The following is a 7,978-nucleotide window of genomic DNA, read 5'->3' as shown; positions in this document are numbered from 1 at the left end:
AGGACGAGAGTAATCGTAGTAGAGAGTAATCGCAGTAGAGAGAAAACCCAGTTACGTAAACGAAATAGCTTATAGAGAGGGAAAATAAAGAGACATGCAGTATATGTTATAATTTTAATGTTTACTAAAGGGGACCTTAGAGGGCGCTTTTGTAAAAAAAGCGCCCTCTAAGGGGGGCCTAAGAGGGCGCTTCTGAAAGCGCTCTCTAAGGCTTTACAAAAGCGCCTTATAAACTGGAAATGTACATGGCCTTAGAGAGCGCTTTTTTAAAAGCGCTCTCTAAGGGTAACCTTAGAGGGCGCTTTCATTAAAACGCCCTCTATTGTTGTCCCTCCATTTCCTCATTATTTTTTTTTTGGCTTCACTTTAGAGGGCGCTTTGTTACAAAAGCGCCCTCTAAAGGTGTCCTAAGAGGGCGCTTCTAAAAGTGCTCTCTAAGGCTTTCCAAAAGCGCCTTATAAACTGGAAATGTACATGGACTTAGAGAGCGCTTTTTTAAAAGCGCCCCCTAAGGTTACCCTTAGAGGGCGCTTTCAATAAAGCGTCCTCTATTGGTGTCCCTCCATTTCCTCATTATTTTTTCGCTTCACTTTAGAGTGCGCTTGGTTACAAAAGCGCCCTCTAAAGTGCGTTGTCTATTCCAGTAGTATGCTCCTTATTTTTTCTCTTCACTTTAGAGTGCGCTTTTGTAATAAAGCGCCCTCTAAGGGGCGCTGTCTATTCCAGTTTTTGGCGTAGTGAGAACAACTGGTCAGATCGACGATTAAAAAGGCAGTTGTTTCAATGCCTGTTAGAATAACCGCTCTTGTGGTATCATCAACGCCAGTGGCATCGATACCGTCGTAGGGGATGATACCCTTGCCACAACAAGGGAATTCCCTTTATAACCATCCAGTTGCAAGACCTTTGTTTGGTTTTTCAATGCTAATGAATAATATGGAGTACCCTTATGGCATGTCAACAACGATGATGGTTGGCCTTCACACTAACATATCGACATATAATGACAATGCAATGGCCACGAGACCATCATATAATCCCCATAATGCCTCTGCTTCAACCATAAACAATATCGTTCGACTAGGAGGGATATGTTATATCCCTCAAGTGACACAATCATTAAATACGAAGTCTATGATGGCTTTGAGGCAACATATGGATGAAAGTAATCTTGAAATGGTTAATACATTGACCCAACAAATGGGTACAATATTTAATCCTTTGATTACAAATACTAATCAGACATATGAGTTGTTGGCTAATCAAATAGGTCAAATAGCCGACTTTTTTGGTACACCTCAAGTTCAGGCTCGACCAACCCCTCAGATATCAAATGTTAGGCAAGTCAAAATGCCTGAAAACGGGATGGACCAAGTAAAATTAGGCCAACATCAAGGTTTTCGACCACTATAACCTACCCCAAATAGGGAAGACGAAGAATATATAGGTCAACATAACCCTAGGCCTGTAATGGTATAGAGAAATTTGGATGTTGACCAAGTGTTGTGAAATATCCAACAAAACAACTTTGGGAGCATAACAACATAGCTAATGTGGTCGAACAAATTTTGGCTCAAAACAACTTTAAGGTGGGTCCCCATAGACCCATTTTCATATCCCTTTCGTCAGAATACGTTTGACAAACAAAACTCCTTAGGTGCTGGAAAGTGCCCAAATTCACCAAATTTGTTGGTGACACTAGTGAGTCTACGGTTGAACATGTCGTTAGGTATCAGACTGAGGTTGGCGACATAGCAAACAATGATAATTTGAAAATAAAGTATTTTCCAAATTCTCTAACGAAAAATGATTTCACTTGGTTTACCATAGTCCCTCCACACTCCATACAAAGTTGGAGTCAATTGAAGAGTTTGTTCCATGAACAATTTTACATGGGCCAGTCGAAGATAAGCCTTAAGGAGTTAGCTAGTGTTAGGCGAAAAGTCCCTGGATCAATTAACGATTATTTGAACAGGTTCAGACTTCATAAAGCAAGGTGTCTTACATAAGTCCTTGGACATGAGTTAGTCGAAATGGATGCAGGAGGCCTAGATTATTCCATTAGGAAGAAACTAGACACTAAATACCTTAGGTACATGATACAATTGGCAGATATGGTTCGCTAGGTCGAACTCTTGAAAGGTGAAAAAGCTAGAACAAATAAGTACCATAAAAGAGAAAAAGATGCATATGTAAAGACATACGAGTATCTCTCAGACTTAGGCAACGAGAATGTCGAAGCAAGTGAGGTAAATGTGGAAGAACTTAAGCCATGACCTCCGTACGTGTGTAAATTGATGAAACCATTAAATGGGAAGAATCTTGTCGAACCCAGCAAGAAAGAAAAATTTGTCACAAAAACTTACACTTTTGATATAACTAAATGTTATGAAATATTTTACTTATTAGTTACTGATGGGCAAATTATAGTGCCCCGGGCCTGAAAATTCCCCCATTAGAACAAGGAAAAAAAGAGGGAATTTTGTAAGTACCACAATTTTTTAGGTTATAAAACTTCTCAATGTTTGCTTTTCAAGGATTTGGTGCATAAAGCATTGGAAAAAGGAAGATTGTAGTTTGGCGAGAAGCCAAAGGCTTCAATGCAAGTGGACGCTGATCCATTCCAGATTGAAGATGCACATTATGATGAGCCTGTAGAGATCCTCATGGTGGAAGCTACTAATGACTTCGACATGGATGTCGAGAAAGATGAACAAATTCCTGCATTTGCTGATAAAGAAATGCAATCGATGTACCCTTAGGCTGAAGAGGGACTGATTGATTTTTTGGAGAGATGCAAGCTCAGCGACTCCAAAAAGATGTTATACCCTAGGTGTAGTGTTGTTTTCGACGAGGAGGCGACAAAGAAGCTTGAAGACACCAGAATGGATGGTCCCAAAAATAACAAGGGAGGAAATTTGACTGCTAGGTTCACTTTCAACAAATGAGGTGTTCCTCGCAAAAACGAAGAATGTCATAGGCAGTTTCAACATCCTCACCAAAGGACTTATCATCCTCCTACTAACGTACCACGTGGAAAGTGGGTAAAACCTCTCAACCAGAGGGGGGCAAATCAACCAAAATGGAAAGTGGTCAATCCAAAAATAAGATTGCCAAACCAGAAGAATCTGAATGTGTCAAAGGGTTATCCACATGTTCTTCAGAATTACAAGGGAAAAAACCTATGATATAGACGCAATAGAGGCATCATCATAGAAAGAAGAAGGTTGTGCCTGAGGCCTTTGGTTTGAAGCGTGAAGCTTTTATGCCGAAGCGCGAAATGTTTAGTTAAAGCACTCATAAGAAACCTTTTACAAGGAGATTGAGTGAAGAGGGTAAGAAAGTTGATGATCACAGATAATCCTTGAGAATTTCATATATGGGAAAGGATGTTGTTAAGGCTAGGGCGAGATATCCTGAGTATACTCCTCAATCTGACAAAAAATCTCCTGAGTATACTCCTTAACTAGAGGAAAAATCCCCTGAATATGTTCCTCATCCAGACGATGGAATGGTAGAGGATAACTTAGAAACGGAGTCTGAAGATGATCTGCTAATCAACTGTGGCATAGTCTCAGTTATGGCGGAAAAATATGATCTGCTAAACATTGGTTTTGTCTTGAGTCAATTGTGTGTATTAGCCATCAAAATGACTTCTTTTGAGTCACTACTTCCAGCATGAGCAAATTGTGTTACACCCTTATCATTTCCATTTGATTCTTTGTTGAAGTGAAACCCTAGCATAATGTCCAAACTTTTGGAAACAATAGCATTAAGCTTCTTACATCTCCACATTCTTTTTGGATTTTTTTTATTGCGAGAAGCACCATTCTTGCTTGTCTCACCCCGACTTCTTGAGTTCTTGATCGCACCATCACTCTCATTCTAGTTTTTCTTCCACCTTTCTTTGAATTTTTTGTTATTTGAAGAGTATTATTTCATTTTCTTAAATAATTTAGCCTGCAAAGCTTGTTCAGACACCTTCTCTGAATTTCTCTGTTTCATCCTCAACTCATGAAGTTCAAGTGATGCTTGTAATTATTCCAACTTTATTTCTTATAAATCTTTGGACTCTTCAATGGCCATAACAATGTGATCAAACTTGGAGAGAATAACTCTTAGAACTTTCTCCACTTTCTGCAGTTCAAATATCTTCTCTCCATACAACTTTATTTGATTGTTCAAAATCATGTCATCGTTCCAGATCAAATCACAAATGAATGTAAATAATTCAAATACCTTTTTCAGTATGTTGAGTCAATCAACTTAGTTACAAAATTGATATTGTTATAAATAATTATTTAGTTTATTATTTTTATTATTAATTTAATTTTGGATTTTTAGTAAGGCTCATTAGGTTAGAATATTGTTTTTAAAGAGATTAACACCTGTATACTCTTAATTATAATATATCAAATTATTCAGCTTTGATATGGTATCACGAGCTCTTGTTCGAGAGGGTCTCGCATCCGCATAAAAAACCATAATCTCCTTAATTGTGGTTCTTTGGCTAAACTTTTTTGTTGTTCGCATTGGTAATCGCATTATGCGGTAGTGTTTATCGCATTGCACGGTACTGCTCATCGCATTGTGCGACACTGTTCATCGCATTGTACGACATTGTTGATCGCACTGTACGACATTGTTTACCATAATGTTTGCGCTGTTATTCATTGCCATTTTTGTACTGTTCATCGCATTTGTTGAGGTATTGTTCACCGTTACTATTCAGAATTGTTCACTGCTACTATTGTGGCATTATTCACGGTACTTTTTAGCACTGTTCATCGCAACTGTATGTGGTAGTGTTCATCATCATTGTTTGAATAACCTCGCACTTTCTTGTGATTTTTTTACTTGCATTTGTTTCTAAATTTTCTCAATGGATAACAATAAAGATGAAACAAATGCGTACAAACTTGAATCATAATTACCTATTATTCCTCAAGTTTACAAGTTCAATGGAAAGAATTATTTAAAGTGGTCTCAACTAGTGAAAACAACCTTGAAAGGTAAGGGAAAAGAAAAACACCTTACAGATGCACCTCCCAAAGAGAAAGATCCCAAACTTGACAAGTGAGATACAGAAGATTCAACGATCATTGCATAGTTATGGGCTTCAATGACTCCAGAAACTAGTAACACTTGCATGTTCCTAAGTACGACAAAAGAGATTTGGGAAGCATTAGAAGAAACTTATTCTAAATCCAAAGATGTTGCCCAAATATATGATGTGAATGTGAAAACATTGGGAGCTAGACAAGGCAATAAAATAGTTACAGAATACGCTAGTCATCTCAAAGCCTTGTGAATGGAGTTAGACCACTATAGAGTTATCAAAACCGAATCTACAGCAGATGCAACAAAACTTAAGGAGTACATTGAGCAAGATAGAGTCTACGACTTTTTGGTAAGGCTTAACTCTGACTTTGACCATGTTAGATTATAAATTATTGGCAAAGAAAAAGTACAAAACATTAATGATGTAGTGTCTATAGTGAGAAGTGAAGAAAGTAGAAGGGAATTAATGTTGACACCACCATTTGTGGAAAGCTCATCATTGTTAGTTAAGAAGAGTTCAACCATGTTAGTTGATCAGAAGAAATTGGGAGAAACCTATGTCGAGAAGAATGGTAGAGAGGTGTGGTGTACCTATTGCAACAAGCCTCGTCATACTCGAGAAAAATGTTGGAAATTGATTGGTTGACTTCCTAATAGAGAATGGGGACAAAAAAGAGACTTATCTAGAAAGGGATGACATACACACATGGCTGGAAGTACTAGTGGAGACAGTATAGAAGGAGGGGTGCACCTTAAACTAAGTTAAGTACAAAAAGTGAGATCTCTCCTCAGTAAGTTGGAGAAACCAACATGTACTTGTTTTTTAACACGTCCAAATACGTTTCTATTATCTTTTCCATTTGATAACTCTTCTTTGTCATTTGGATTTAATGCCTCAAATATACCCTTTAAACAATACTGGATAAAAGATTCTGGAGCCACTGACCATATGACACCCTTACCTACACACTTCTCCGCCTATTCACCTTGCCCCAATAACAAAAAATATCAATTGCAGATGGAACTCTTATAACTGTAGCAGGTGAAGGAACAATGAAACTTAACTTATCCATGACTCTTAACAACGTCCTTCATATCCCAAAATTGACTACTAGCCTAATTTCCATACATAAACTCACAAAATACATATCATGTAATTTTATTTTCTATAATAACTCTTGTGTTTTTTAGGACACGAATTCTGGGGGGGGGGGGGGGGGGGGGACAATTGGAAGTGCTAGAGAATGGAATGGTCTTTACTACTTGGATAACAAAGATTCAAACCCATATTTTCTCAGTAGTAATTTGTTTTTGTCAAAATCAATAAAGACCAATAGGGAGAAGGTACTCTTATACCATCATCGTCTGGGTCATCCTTCGTTTAGAGTCATTAAGCAGTTATTTCATGTTTTATTTAAAACATTAGATGTTAAGAGTCTACATTATGAGGTGTGTGAGCTTGCTAAACACAAGTGTGTACCTTTATCCATTAGTAATAAAATGAGTACTTTTCTGTTTTATCTAGTTCATACAGATGTGTGGGGTCCATCTAATATTCCAAATATTTCAGGTGTCTGTCAGTTTATCACCTTTATTGATGATTGTACTCGGGTTAATTGGATCTACTTACTTAAACAAAAATCTATGGTTAAAAATCAATTTGGTATGAGTATTAAGAGGAATCGGTCTGATAATGCTAAGGATTATTTTAATCATAATCTTGATTCTTTGTGTCAAAATGAATGTATCATTCATGAGTTTTCATGTGTTAAAAAACCCCCGACAAAATGGCATTGCTGAAATAAAAAATGGGCATTTGTTAGACCAAACACGTGTTATGATATTTCAAAATAAAGTTCCCAAGAAATATTAGGGCGGGGTAGTCTTAATTGCATTGTATCTCATAAATTGTTTGCCTTCTAATGTCCTTGCATTGTATCTAATAAATCGTTCGTCCGTATTTAAAGTGATGGTAGAGGGAAACTTGATCCTAGAGCCTTAAAGTGTGTCTTTATAGGATATTCTTCCATCCAAAAAGGTTACAAATATTATCATCCACCATATCACCAGTTATTTGTCTCTCAAGACGTCACTTTCCATGAACGAGAAAGTTACTTAGTTCAAACTCATCTTCAGGGGGGAACATAAATAAGGATGGTGAGTCCCTTATACTTCCTAACCTTACTCTTGGAAATGAACGTGATTCTGAAAAAGATGAAACTGATGTAAGATACGGGAATAATTTAGTATATACAAGAAGGAATACCATTCCTGAATCTACTCATATTCAAGAGTCTGACCCGACATTACATGAGGTAAATTCTAAATCTAGTAATTCAACTTCTGAATTTTCTCATCAACAGGAACCAGAATCCAATTCAACTCTACCACCACTACCATCACACAATCAAGATTTACATCTTCCAATTTCCCTTAGAAAAGATACCAGAAATTGTACCAAACAACCACTTTACCCTGTATTCAACTACTTAAATATTGAACACATTTCACCTACCCATAAAGTCTTCCTTACAAATATGAACACTATAAAACTACCTACCTCTCTATTCGAGGCATTGTTTGATAGGAAATGGAAACAAACCATGGATTTGGAGATGGAGGCACTAGAAAAGAACAATACTTGGGAATTGGTTTCTTTACCAAATGGAAATAAACTTGTAGGGAGCAAGTGGGTATACACTATTAAATACAAGGCATATGGATCGGTTGAAAGGTATAAGGAAGCATTGTTAGCCAAAGGATTCACTCAAACCTCTAGAGTAGATTATTCAGAGACATTTGCTCCAGTTGCAAAAATGAATACAGTTAGGGTGATATTATCTTTAGCAGTTAATTCTAATTGGAACTTAAACCAAATTGATGTGAAGAATGCATTCCTTCATGGTGAACTTGAAGA

This window comes from Lathyrus oleraceus, chromosome 6 (assembly GCF_024323335.1).
Source record: "Lathyrus oleraceus cultivar Zhongwan6 chromosome 6, CAAS_Psat_ZW6_1.0, whole genome shotgun sequence".
Lineage (NCBI taxonomy): Eukaryota > Viridiplantae > Streptophyta > Magnoliopsida > Fabales > Fabaceae > Lathyrus > Lathyrus oleraceus.
Note: the sequence above shows the minus strand (reverse complement) of the source record.